The following is a 15,228-nucleotide window of genomic DNA, read 5'->3' as shown; positions in this document are numbered from 1 at the left end:
ATTAAAACCCATTATAAACGAGGCATTTGTTGCATCCAGTGGGGACATAATTACTGATTATAATGACTTATACTGTTTTTTTACGCGTTGCGTATCGTATCGCGCTGCTTAAACATAAAACCATGTCTGCATTTGTGATCGGAGAAACAACAAACAACAAGCCTACACTACACTGCTCAAAACTCACGTTTGAATCATCAGTGGTAAATTATTTAAATAGAAAAAGCTTACTTACAGGCTGTGAGTCAGAAGCGCCAGACTGTCCTTGTTCTTTCTTTGCGTGAACATTTGGGCGGCGTTATGCAAATCTTCCCACATTGTGATGTAGACATGTGGGGGCGTGTTAGAATGAGCCGTTTTAGGTAGGAGTGGTTGACTCTTAACTTTTATAAAGAATATCCCTTTGGATTTGAGACTTTAGTCTTGGCAACTTTACAGATCTTCTTTATGCACCAAGAGCTTGTAACACTTCAAAGAGAAAGGAAAAATTGAAATCGCATCATATGACCCCTTTAACATTTTGCACATTCTGCAAGGGGTATGTAAACTTATGAGCACAACTATATCTATTCTGTTAGTAAAAATCAATCCCTGGGATATAAAAGTGCCTGCTGTTGAAAAAACACCCATACATAGATTGATAGATGAAAAACAAAATGAAGTGGATTAACGAGGCCACATTCTTCTAATGTAAGTGAACCACCTAAAATGCAATACATTTTTGGCTGCAGAGAGAGAAAGAGAGTGCAATGGTGGAGAGAGGATTTCTATGAGACTCCATCTCCAGATAAATGAAACATGGCATAATGTAATAATATTTTCATTTAAATAAGAAACAGAGCAGCCAGATCATTCTCTCTTGTTCTGTGGGCAGGGAGAGAACGAGGGAAAGTGAGAGGAGATTGGAGCTGTCAGGGCCGAATGCCATGATTTGGAAGAACTATCAGCCTGGTTGTGGCTGTCATATTTCTGCCTGACTGGTGAAGGACATGCACACACACAGATACACACACACACAAACACACACACACACACACACACACACACACACACACAGAGATAGACACACAACACTGAAAAGGAGAGAGGTTGTCTATCTAGACATACAAGTAGTACAGGGTTACTACTGGACAAAAAGTGATGAAAAGGAAAAGTGTAGCAGAATATGGAAAGATAGAAGTTCTTATAGACTAAGGGCTAAAGAAGTTCTCCAATAACAATGTACCATAGTAAACAGTTTCAGCCAATAATATGGAATAATGAATGAACATTTAAATAATGTACCTTTATTCATTTAGCAGATACCTTTTCCCAAAGACACTAGGAAATTAAGAAAAGCACTAGAAATGCAACATTGTGGTACCAACAATATAAGCAGTTTAGTTATGTTAAAATTGTTAAAGAAAATACAGCTGAAATGACACATCTTCTTTTTGAACAGCATAAAGCTGTAGAGATCTGCATATCTTATTTCTGTTTTATTAAATAATGCATAATGAATAATGAATAAAGCTAAACTCTGCATTGAAAAAAAAAATCTGTAAATGTTCCATGTACCCCCCCAAAAAAACACTGAAAAAACATTGAAAAAACTTTACAGAAAAGTTTGAATACTGTCGTGCTTGGAAAACATTAGCCGGGTTCCATTTCAGTCAGTCACATTCAACGTTACGTCAACAGTGACTGACGAATTGGGATCTAGCCAGAGAGCCCAATCACCTTCGAGTGTTAACAAAACAAGCCAATGAATGTTTTGCAGCTTTGCATCGCGCACCCCGCCCCGCAGCGCGGGTATATAACGGAGAGCGCGTGCAGTCGCACATTCAGCTTTTCGCTTCGGAGCCGAGCCTTTCTGCTTGAGCAGTCACCGAAGAGAGTGTTACAGAACAACGGTTCTGCGAGTGTTGGTGTTAAGGCGCGTCAGCGGAGGTTTGCTGGTCCAGTGCTGCTGCTTTTTTATCTGATTTAGATGGTGTGCTGCAGCTCATCAAACTGCAGTCACGCTGCGACCTCTCCTGGACGCTTCAGCACTTAAATCTAAAAGAGCAAGTTCTAAAAGAGCTCCACGAGTGACGTGGTGTCTTTTTAAAGATGGCCTTCCACTCGTTTGTTTCTGGATGCGGTCGCTTCCTGGATCTGTCTGATGGTCACGATCGCTCCATCTCGTGCCTGGGCTTTGAGCATGCTGAGGCAGAGCTCGTGGATGATTCATGTTCTCATTGCGGGAACATGACCATCGCGATGTTGCGATCGAGACTCCTCTTCATGAAACGAGGGGGAGTCCCCCTTGCTATGCCCCGTTCTAGTTCCTCCGTCTCACAGCAGCGGAGGACTACTTCGGCGTATGGTCAGGGCGATCTGTTGATTACAGTGAGGGCTTTCCCGCCGAGTGCACCTCCACGGGCCCCTCACACCTTCAGCACATCGCACCCTGTGGTGTGCCGTGATGAGGCTGCTGAGCCCCCGGAGGCGGGGCCTAGCATCTCATTCTGAGCCCCGGCAGACGACAGGATATCGATCACTGCATCGGGGGACGAGCTAGGCTCTGGAGATGAAGACTCGGCTGTGTTGCCTCCGTCAGGGAAGGTGGTATTGCCCGAGTCAGATCCAGAGCTGACTGCTATGCTTTCCCGGGCCGCAGAGAGCGTCAGGTTGCAATGGAAATCCCCTCCATCTCCCGAGCGCTCGAGGCTGGATAATTGGTTCCTGGGGGTGCCGCATGCCGATCCTCGGCATCCACCTCCGGTTCCATTCTTCCCGGAGGTGCATGAAGTGGTTACTAGGTCTTGGAGGGCACCTTTTTCTGCCAAAAACAGAGCAAGTGCCTCTTCCGTCCTCACTACCCTCGACGGCGGGGTGGCTAAGGGGTATGTGGAGATCCCCCCAGTCGAGCGCGCTATTGAGATGCAGCTTTGCCTGCAGAGCATTGCCGCCTGGCGGGGTAATCCACGCCTCCTGTCTAGAGCTTGTAAGTTCTCGTCCGCACTAATGGCCAAGGCTTACAAAGCTGCTGGACAGGCCGCCTCCGCCCTGCACGCCATGGCCCTCCTGCAAGTCTACCAGGCCAATGCGTTGAAGATGCTGCATGAGGGTAGTTCTGACCCGGGTGTAATGCAGGACCTACGGGCGATGAAAGTCATGGCACGGTCCCTAGGTCAGACGATGTCCACCTTGGTGGTCTAGGAACGCCACCTTTGGCTGAACCTGGCAGATATGAAGGAGTCCGACAAACACCGTTTCCTGGACTCCCCGATCTCCCAGGCTGGCCTCTTCGGCAACGTGGTGGAGAGCTTTGCCCAGCAGTTCTCCACCACAGAGAAGCAGACGGAGGCAATTAAGCACATCCTGCCCCCAATGTTGCCGCTGCCTCCACCTCTGCTCCAGCTCAGCCCCAGCAGCAGCCTTCACACCGGCCGCAGCATGGAGCTGGCAGCAGGAAAGCGGGCGACCCGGAGACTCTGGATCCTGCTCTTCAGGAGATGGTGACTGCACCACTCCTTTCCCCGGAGGAGGGCCGGGTGGATAATCTTTTGTTCCCTTTTTGTTTTGTTCCGCCACTGACTCCCCAGCCAGTGGTACCCAAACATTCATCAAAAGAGCAGTTTCCTATTTCTCCGGGTCCCAAGAGGGCGAGGATGGCAGTGTACAAGAAACAGCCTCAACACTTCCGTCCACCCTCTCCTTTCGCCAGCGGGCAGCAGGGACCGACTCGAGGACGCGGTGCCTCCTCACGCGCCCCCTGCCCAATTGTGGAGCCAGGTAAGTGTCGCACCGCGCACTCAGACTCCACTCCAGGACACATTGCCTTCCGTGTTGGTTCCCTGAGTTCCACCTTGCTGCCCCACTGCGGGTACGTCAGTGATTCCCCTAGTCCAGCTTGCTCGGTTTCTGGGGGCCTGGTTAGCGCTCCCCAGACCGTCTCACTAGCTCATGAGAACCATCAGACTCGGCTATGCGATTCAGTTCGCCCGGTGTCCTCCCAAGTTCAGGGGCATTCGGTTCACCTCTGCGCCGAACAAGGATGCTCCTGTCTTGTGAGCAGAAATCGCAGTCCTACTGGTGAAGGACACAATAGAGCTGGTCCCTCCTGCCGATATGAAGACGGGGTTTTACAGCCCTTACTTCATTGTACCCAAGAAAGGCGGTGGGTTACGGCCAATCCTGGACCTGCGCGTTCTGAACTGAGCCCTCCACAGGGTCCAGTTCAGGATCTTGACGCAGAAATGCATTTTTCAATGCGTTCGTCCACACGATTGGTTTGCAGCAATCGACCTGAAGGACACGTACTTTCATGGCTCGATCCTCCCTCGACACAGGCCGTTTCTCTGCTTCGCGTTCGAGGGGCGAGCATATCAGTACAAGGTCCTCCCCTTTGGGCTGTCCCTGTCGCTTCCCGTCTTCACCAAAGTCGTGGAGGCAGCGCTCATTCCGTTGAGGGAAAGAGGCATTCGCATTCTCAACTACCTCGACGACTGGCTCATTAGGCAGTTGTGCGAACACAGGGATGTGGTACTCAGCCACCTCAGCCGGTTGGGGCTTCGGGTCAACTTGGAAAAGCGCAAACTCTCCCCCGTGCAGAGGATCTCTTTTCTCGGTATCACTGTTAATTTTGACATGCATTTTTGATTTAGTCTTAGTCTTTATCTTGAGACGAAAATGCTTAATAGTCTTAGTCACATTTTAGTCATTTTAGTCTTTCATAGTTTTTGTCAACTTTCAGTCATTACTTTTAGTCAAACTGCAGTTACCAACATTTATTTTGGTAGCTATTTTATATGTAGTCTTCAAACAAAAATGGTCATTAATTCTTCTCTCTTTAGACCAAATCAATTAAGCTTATGAGAAATTTGAATCAATGATTGAATTTGGAAAAACTTGAATAAATGATGACAATTTTCATTTTTGGGTGAACTATCCCTTTAACAGTAGTGAAAAGGGAGCAAATTATAAAAATTATAGCTGTTCATATATAATATATATAATTTATAATTAAAAAAAAAAAGGCAGAATAAGACAATAAGACAAATACGAAAGAGATACAAATTAAACTCATTTTTCAGATAAAGTAGGTTTACTTAACATGTATACCTTTATTTAACATCTTTTGTTGGTTACCATTAATGACACAGATAGGTACTTAATTAGGAATGCTGTCCCTTTAAGACGGAAGGCATGCATGTAATACTGACACACGTTCAGTTTTCACCCACCTGTCTGTATTTACGTGAGATACTCTACACGATAGACATTTGGACTGCTGTGTGTGTATTTGAGCACTGAGAACTGATCGTGTGCTGAATATGAGAATTGAAGAAGTGGAGCGTGCACACAGGAGAGCACTTCTATCAGCGCGATTCTACCTATTCCGCCTTCACTAACTTTAAGTTAATCGACAATGAATTGTGACTCCCGGGAAAAATGGGACATCTGGTCACCTTATCCCTACCCCTTCGGGTGCTGAGGCCACTGTTTTAGACCGCTAGTTCGCGGTTTGGTAGCCTATCCATCCACTGCGGCTGCCATACTGAGACTAGATATGCAAACGCCCCTCATCCGATTGCAATCCAATGACAGTGATACAACATTTTGAAGGACAGAGACAGTAGCCTATAGGATGTATTTTGAATGTCCGGTAGTCCTCAAATAACATTATAGTCCCGCCTCGTCTTGTTAAAGAAGACGTGGCATAAATTTCGTCATAGTTTTTATCAGATGATATTAGTTTTAGCTCATCAACGTCTCGTCTTAGTCACAGAAAATTTTTTTGTTAACGAATATTTTTTGTCGTCGTCTTCGTTGACGAAATTAACACTGCTCAGTATGGAGTTGGATTGGGTCAATCTAACAGCACGCCTCTCAGTAGAGTGTGCCCAGTCAATGCTGAACTGCCTGGAATCATTTCAGCGCAGGAGGGCGGTCCCACTGAAACAGTTCTACGCAAGTATGCATTTCCCCCAGTGAGCCTTCTCGCATGACATGTGGAATCTCCACGTGTGGTCTCTGGACGGGACACAGAGTTTCTAGGTGGTCTACCTCCAGCGGTAGTAAACACCATCACTTGAGCTAGAGCTCCCTCTACAAGACACGCTTACGCGCTGAAGTGGAACCTGTTCGTCGATTGGTGTTCTTCCCGGCGGGAAGACCCCCATAGATGCTCGATCGCGCTCTCCTTTCTGCAAGAAGTGTTGGAGTGAAGGCTGTCTCCCTCCACCCTCAAAGTGAATGTCGTCACTATTGCCGCGCATCACGATGCAGTGAACGGCAAGTCCGTGGGGAAGCACGACCTGATAATCAGGTTCCTTAGGGGCGTAAGGAGGCTGAATCCGCCGCACCCCCACCTGGTACCCTCTTGGGATCTCCCCTTGGTCCTGACGGCCTTGAAGGAGGAGCCCTTCGAAACCCTGCATTCAGTAGAGCTTATTCTCCTGCCGCTAAACACAGTGCTCCTCACTGCACTGGCTTCGGTCAAGAAGGTGGGGGACCTGCAGGCATTTTCGGTCGACGATACATGCCTGGAATTCGTACCGACCCCTGCCCAGATATGTGCCCAAAGTTCCCACCATGCCTTTCAGGGATCAGGTAGTGAACTTGCAAGCGCTGCCCCGGGAGGAGGCAGACCCAGCCATTGCTCTGCTCTGTCCCGTTCGTGCCTTGCGCATTTACGTGAACTGCATGCAGAGCTTCAGGACCTCAGACCAGCTCTTTGTCTGCTTTGGAGGACAGCAGAAGGGAAAGGCTGTCTCCAAACAAAGACTTGCCCACTGGATAGTGGAGGCTATAGTCTTAGCTTACCAGGCCCGACGTTTACCGTGCCCCCTCAGAGTAAGAGCACACTCTACGAGAGGTGTGGCATCTTCTTGGGCATTGGCATGGGCCGCCTCGATAGCAGACATCTGTAGAGAGCCAGGCCTGGCAGAGAGCCAGACGCCAGGTCCAGCACTCGTGTGTATGCCCAAGGTCAGCCCTGGTGCTGGGCTAGGTGCCCGTGTGTAGTGATTCCCCCTTCGGGTGATCCCACATGTGTATTCTTCCACGGTATGGCTTCCCTCACGGTGAGCCCGTGTCTTTCCCTGGCAGAGATCTGCTGAGTATCAAGGTTATTTTCGTAAATGAAAACTAAAACTAAGACGAAAACGATTGATGAAAAAACTATTTCGTAAACTGAAATAAAATAAAAATGACAAAATAATTTAAAAACTACAACGAAACTAAACTAACAACAGTTATTGAAAAACTAACTGAAATAAAATAATAATTATCAAAAATAAATAATCGCTTTCGTATTCATTACGTTCTCACCCCTTGGCGGAAAAATATACGAGCTGTGTGGCGCCGTCGGTTTAGGGAAATACCTGTAAATGGCGCATCGCGCACGTGAGGTTATCTGACGGAGAGACGCAAAGCAGTTTAAAGCGGAGTCCTGCAAAGGGTCCTGTTTGGTAAACGTGCACCAGCAGTACTTAACAGAACACTCAACCCGTTATCCAACAGCAGCACTAATTTAATTCTGTACCAGACCAGAACCATTTGACAAAGACTGCGAGTCACAACCCGAACCGCACCCGCATTAAATCTATTATATCAGGTAGGCAAAAAATATTTATTTTCTCATGTAACACAAGCAATCAAACCAAAATTAGGCATTCTAAGTTGGTGCTTTGAAGAAAAACAGACATGCAGCGCAACGTAATAATTAACAGAAAAAAAGATGAGAACGAGCATCCTTTCTGAAAACAATACAAAACTTTAGCATAGCATCTTGTGATCACTCTGCCAGGCTTTTGGACAAATGTGCATCGGCTAAATCACATCATAAACATGCTTATAATTCTTCATAAATGAAAAGAACATATTCAAATATGAGCCTTTACTGTTAAATGTGATTGCCGTTATTATTTCATTAGTCCCAGTTATGATTTATGCGCAGTTGTTCAAGGAAAAGTGGGCAAGACACTACAGTTACAATATATTATGATATTATGAAAAAAACATCTAACCATCATAACCAAATTAGGCTACATTTATTGTCATATTAAATATCTCAATACACATCATTAGATATGACATTAAGCACAACTTGTGTAGATTTATTTAGTAAAAAGACTTGACTGATTCATTTTGGCGTATATTTGTATACTTTTACCATTTAATCAATCTCAGCATGCGTTAATTTTGTGTCGCTAGATGTTTGTATCACTAAGGCTAACTTATGCCCAAGTCTTTCTTTGGCCTGCACTCTGGAAGTGATCTGTTAATTCTGCTAAACTTGAATTAAAACTGAAACTAAACTATATAAAAACTAAATAAAATTGTTCACAAAATAAAAACTAAACTAAAACTAACAACAATATTAATGAAACTAATAAAAACTAAACTGAATTGTATAGCAAATTTGAAAACGATATTAAAATAAAACTATTAAAATTTTAAAATTAAAAACTATAATAACCTTGCTGCGTACTGATCTCAACCCAAGGCTGGCTGAGTCTACCACAGGGACTTTCCATATGTAGCACTGCCCTATGGCCAGTCCATATGTGAAATTTCCACATAAAAATACTATATGCAGGATGTGGCTTCCGTAGCGTTCCCCTGCTTGGGTACGCTTTCCAAGTGTTATCCAATATCCCACTGTATGGAACAGCAGTGGCGGACACCTCCGCTTAAGCCCTGTCCTATCTTCCACCCCAACTGGCGTGGGGAGACTTGCCGGCTTTCACAGGGCACTGGAGGGGGTCAGCAATAGTGTCGTTTTCATAGGGATCCCAATTCGTCTGTCACTGATGATGTAACGTCGAACATGACTGACTGAAAGGGAACGTCTCGGTTATGCATGTAACCCTCATTCCCTGAAGGAGGGAATGGAGACGTTACATCCCATCGCCACAGTTGCTGTACGGCCGAGGCACACAGTCTCGGCTCCTCAGCGAAAAACTGAATGTGCAACTGCACACACTCTCCTTATATACCTACACTGCGGGGCGCGGTGCACGATGCAAAGCTCGCACGCCAACATTCATTGGCTCTCTGGCAAGATCCCAATTCATCAGTCACGGTTGATGTAACGTCTCCGTTCCCTCCTTCAGGGAATGAGGGTTACATATGCAACTGAGACGTTTCCATCCTAAGTTGCGAATTTAACTTATGCGCAAAATTGGAATATCGCATATAAAACATTTGCGAATAAGCACCGTTTCCATCCAACGAGTCAGAGAAAACAAAATCATCACTTCCTGATAAACTGGCACTAAATATCACTAAGAAAAGTAGTAGAATCCAATGTAACCCTCATTCCCTGAAGGAGGGAATGGAGACGTTACATCCCATCGCCACAGTTGCTGTACGGCCGAGGCACACAGTCTCGGCTCCTCAGCGAAAAACTGAATGTGCAACTGCACACACTCTCCTTATATACCTACACTGCGGGGCGCGGTGCACGATGCAAACCTCGCACGCCAACATTCATTGGCTCTCTGGCAAGATCCCAATTCATCAGTCACGGCTGATGTAACGTCTCCGTTCCCTCCTTCAGGGAATGAGGGTTACATATGCAACTGAGACGTTTCCATCCTAAGTTGCGAATTTAACTTATGCGCAAAATTGGAATATCGCATATAAAACATTTGCGAATAAGCACCGTTTCCATCCAACGAGTCAGAGAAAACAAAATCATCACTTCCTGATAAACTGGCACTAAATATCACTAAGAAAAGTAGTAGAATCCACTGAATATAATAATTCTAATAAATGCGGTCTTGCTCTCGGAGGTGAATGTCAGCTGTTTGGGAATGCAGTCGTGGTAGACCGTTCTGGGAGGCAATTATACAGAAATACTTTGACGACCATATGACCATAACAACATTTCAGATGCTGTGCAACAAAATTGGTCTGCTGGTTAGTCAGGTTATGCTGTCCCATAGCGCAAAGTCACATGGCTTTTTTGAACGCTCATTTATTCGCAAAATGCATTTCCATCTCCCATTATTTGCATTAACCCTTTTTCGCACAAGTGAACTACCTCAAGCGAGCATTAAAACTTTGCGAATTAAGGGATTTCTTTTCTAAATTTGGCATTTCCATCAATCTTTTCTGATGCGATACTTCAAAATTCGCATAAAAAGAGGGTGATGGAAACATAGCTAGTGTGACAGCATCATTAGCTCAACCATCGGCATGAGTTTGTGGCAGGACTACCACTAGTGGTAGACAGAGGGAGTGTTTGGGAAACTTGTTTGAAAACAGACATTATTTTGCAATATCGTTTGGTGATGCTATAGGATCAGAAATTACACGCTGTACGTTTAAGTCTAACAAAGAGACAACATGAGTGAAAGCACTATTTGACACTGAACGGACTTGACAGGTCCCTTAAGCAGTGGACCACAAGCATTCAGACAACGACCTCCCGTTCACCTCCAACAACAGCAGGCACTGCATACCGACCCAGCGCTGAACCGCACACACATAACAGTCACTTTGTATAAACCAGTTAGCGCAGATGACAGAGCACGTTTTTCGTGGCTTTCATCTCAATGCCAGGAATGGCTGAACAATAAAAAAGAATGATGTGTGCGGCTGATGGAAGATAATGTGCCGTAATGACAAGCGCACGGACAACACCTGCCACCACAGTCGCGTGTTTCTGACTATGCATGGAATCTTCTAGAAATATGAAGGACATTGTACTGTTCTGGACTGATTGTAGAAAAATGATGAGATTTAGCGGTGATGGTTTGGCATTGACATGGGCTGTCACAGCAGAGTGGAGGCCTGTTTTCACCCTCCTGAAAAAGGGTATTGTGAGATTAAATCAAAAAGTGAAAAAATAGGAATTTAAGCTAGAATTGTGTAGATAACTTCAAAATTATGAGAAATAAAAATGGCAATTTTGAGCTATAAATTGGCAATTGTGAGAAAGTCAAACACAAGATGAAGTCACAACTGTGAAGTTTATAATTGCAATTAAATCAAATAAAGTGTCAATTGTGAGAAATAACACTGCACTTGTGAGATATAACATTTGCAATTGTGGGAAACCAAGTTGTGATTGTGAGAAATAGTCGCAAATACAGGTCAAAGTTGCAGCTGTGAGGTTTACAATTGCAATGAAGTCAAATAAAGTAGCAATTGTAAGATAAAAAGTATCAGTTATGAGAAATAATATTACAATTGTGAACTACAAAGTTGCAATTGTGGGAACTTTAAGATTTATTCTTGGTGTCTTTGCTTTTATAAAGACAAGACAGTGTATGTCTGGACAGTCTGATGACAGGAAGCAAAGTAGGGTTAGAGAGAAGGGGGCGGGATTCAAACTTGGGACACCCGTAGCGCAGCGGCGCTATATGTCAGCACGCAGCCCACGAGACTATTGGCGCCGCAATTATGGAAACTTAACTTGTGATTGAAATAAAGTCAAAATAAAGTAAAAAAAAGTGAGGTTTAAAATTTCACTTGATTCAAATAACAAGCAAAGCGCACGACACTGACAAGGTACGCGATACAGAACGAGACCAAACGCCATTTCAGCACGTCTCCACAGAAATATAAGAAATATTGTGAAATACGAAGATGCAATTGTAAGAAATAAAGTCACAATATTTTTTTTTATATGCTGAGGCAGATACAAATATATAACCACTCCAGAAATAAAAATATATATAAATTTGACATTTAAACGTGGATCAGACAGAGAACGGTTTAATCACAATGCACTTAAATCTATTTTGAATTTGCATTAAAAACCCTGGCAATACTATAGTATAGGGACCAATTTTCACTATTAACTAGTTGCTTAGCATGCCTATTATTAACATATTGGCTGTTTATTAGTACTTGCAAGGAGATATTCTGCATGACCATATTCTACATACCTAATACCTAAACTTAACTTAAGAAGCAGCAAATTAGTAGCTTATTGAGGCAAATGTCATAGTTAATGGTTTGTTAATAGCAATAATTGGACCTAAAAATAAAGTGACCGAAACCCTGTATATATATAGAATGCTGTAAATGTTACTGTATATTAACAATATTTGGCATTTATTCCCTTCCATGTGGGTGTGAAGTAGGCTGGAAATCAAGCACCAACACAATGAAGATCAAGTCCTCAAATAGGGAAAGTGGGAGCTTGTTTGAAGTACAAATCCGTCAAAACATCCTAGCCAATTTCATCAGGGATATCAAACACAAATTGCATTCCTGGGAAAAGACAGAAAGTGTCACGTTCATTTAGCATTTCTGATGTGACAGACATTTGCTTTCTTATCTAGGGGCAAAGTACATTTATCAAAAAGCCTGTGATGTTAAAGCCAGGTGTGGAACAGCGGCTCTGAGGAGGCCTCACACCACAGGAAACAAATAGATGCTAATTCATCAGCACACAATTGAAAAGCGGTCTGGTTCTCTGGTGAATATGGATTGACAGCAGTCTAACACCAGAGATAATTACAGCTCACCGCCTGCTACAACGCATGCAAAACACCAAGACACGACAATCGCATATACAGAAGTGAATTCTATTATCGTGCAGGGGATTTCTGATTGATTATTTGATATAAGGATTATCTTGTGTTTGCCTCACTATAATCAGACAGAACTGGAGAGCAAACCTGGAGGCCATTAGTTCGTGAGCTTTGTTAACACATGGGAAAGGACTAACAAGAAGGCTAATGAATAGAAATTTGTGCCAGCATAAAAGGATAACAGTTTAAATTACACTATATTGCTTAGCTGCCAATGCTAAACATATAGAAAAAATCGAATAAAAATAAAAATGCGAAAAATATTAAGTAAAGCATGTAATACATGCATTTAGTCTCCCATACCTGACATATTAAGGGAAGTTTAATGATGGTTCCCTGATGTGGATATGGAACAGGCTCTCTACAGCTGGTGCACACACTTAAATGCCTGGCTTCACCAAGGTCAAGTCCACAATTATAGCTGAATGGACTGTACTTTTGAATTACAAAAGAAGGTTTTAATTTGTCACTTACATAAATGCACTTGCATAACGCATATGATATTATAGGCAATTAGGCACAATAGCACATTTCACATTTTTAACCCTTTCTGAGCAAAGACACACCTATCCAAGTACACAATGAGAAGTCAGTGAAGAGAACTACCCAAACCAAGCAACATCCATGAACTGAAGGTGATCCATCACATGCAGCTTTCTCACAACTGCAAACTCTAATGTGATTGGCTAGCTTTACAGAATGTCTACGTGTACAGATTTTTAATGAATGGGCTGAGTAATGTCTTGTTTACGCATCCACATATTTTCTGATCTGAATACTGAATACACATGCAGTTCCCATTTCCAAAATTATTTTCAGCCTTGATAAATCATTTTGCAGGTGCTACTCTTTTCATCAAGCTTCGAAATAAATATTTATTACAGGAAACATGCAAAAATTGACAAGATACAATATTTTGTGCATCTGAAAGACATGCACGTGTTATGCATAAATGAACATTTTTATACATACACATAAACCTTTAACAAGAAGAATAGGCCCAAATGAAATTCTCTATATTATTTTGCTCTATATTTATATACAATAAACTTAAAATGCTAAACACACACACAAATCGAGGTGTAAACTGAAATAATTTTGGACCTCAATGGTTGGACTTCAAGGCAAAAAGGATGAGGACCACTGCTCCTAATGTCACACAAACTGTGATTAGCCATTTTTCATGTCACTCAGAAAGCCCCCTCCTTTTAAAAGTCCCACTGTGAGATATGAAGTCATAATTACAAGAAAAACAGGAATTGGGAGACATACAGTTATAATTACAAAAAAAAAATAAAAAATAAATAAAGTGTCAATTGAGGGATGTAAAAGTCACTTTGCAAGATATAAAGTTGTAATCAATGCCTCTGATATTCTGGTAATAAAAAAAGGTTTTGAAAACAAGCAGCGCTATCATAATTCCAGCAAAATTACCGGAAGAAATATCAGTGTCAATATGGAGGGGCTTTCAATTTATTGTGTTGGACATTAGGGGGACTTTTAGTGAAAAGGTGGAGGACCACCGCTCTAAACGTCACGCAAACTTTGATTGGTCATTTTTCATGTCACTCAGACAGTCCCTTCCTTTCTAAAGAGGCATTTTAGATATAAAATCGCAGTTACAAAGAAAAAGGCAAAAAAATTACAAAAAATAAAAATAGCAGTTGTGGGATGTAAAAATCACATTGCAAGATACAAAGTTGCAATCACAAGAAATAAAATCTGCTGTAAATTCTGAGATTTAGAGTTGCAATTACATATTTAGTTTTTGTTCTGAGGTGGAAACAGGCTTCCATTTGATTAGTAACACAAGAAATCTGTGGATGAAGCCGACTGATGCCAGATGACATCGTGCTTTGTTAACAATGATGAACGAGTCAGCAGTGGCTAACCTCACTAAACAGACCGAGACACCGCTACCACCACAGAGAGTCAGAGCTCCGTCTGGGTCCACAGGTTTATTCTCCACATCATCCTCCCATCAACACACAGCTTATTGTAAATTAAGTCACACTGTTGCCAGCCTCAGTTCCTCATAACAACAGATCTTGATTTATGCTGCCGCCCTAGTTTCCTTATGAAGAAATATGAGAGGCAGTTTAAGCCTCTCATGTCATTATCATATCAGTCTGTTGTCGGAAAATAATTTGTTACCTCACGTACGCCACGTGACTGGGAAAACATAGACTCCCGCTGCAACACACCTCGGGCTGAGCTATGTACTTTGTCTTTATTGGCTAAGAGCAGGATGCTTGTCCAGGCAATTTAAAAAAGCAATTTGTTCTTTTTCTCCCTGCTTGCATTTACACGGTTCTGGAGTGGGCTCAGGCACAAGACTAACCATACATAAATTGTAGGCGACACAGATGAAAATGTCAACAAGACCCTGGTGCACAGAGTAAGGCAGGTAGGAGGGCGACCCAGAAGAGGATGGATGTCGAAACGCTCTCGCACGCTATTTCAGCACATCGTAGAGCATCTCCCTGCACACACCCTCTTGTACCTCATCTCTAAGGGGGCTTGGCCTAGTTCAAGAGCCATTTTCATGATGCAGTGATGAGCTGATGGTGTATAGCAGTGTGGTGCAAAATTCAACATTGAAGAATTGGCTTCCTGCCAAATTCATAAGTGTGAATCTGAATTGTCAACACCTACAGGAAGTTGTATTGGAATTTGAACTGGAGCAACAGAAAGAGGAATTACTTAA

This window comes from Sinocyclocheilus rhinocerous, unplaced genomic scaffold (assembly GCF_001515625.1).
Source record: "Sinocyclocheilus rhinocerous isolate Xijiao unplaced genomic scaffold, SAMN03320098_v1.1 scaffold289, whole genome shotgun sequence".
NCBI lineage: Eukaryota > Metazoa > Chordata > Actinopteri > Cypriniformes > Cyprinidae > Sinocyclocheilus > Sinocyclocheilus rhinocerous.
The sequence above is the reverse complement of the archived record's forward strand: the minus strand, read 5'-3'. Positions refer to the sequence as shown.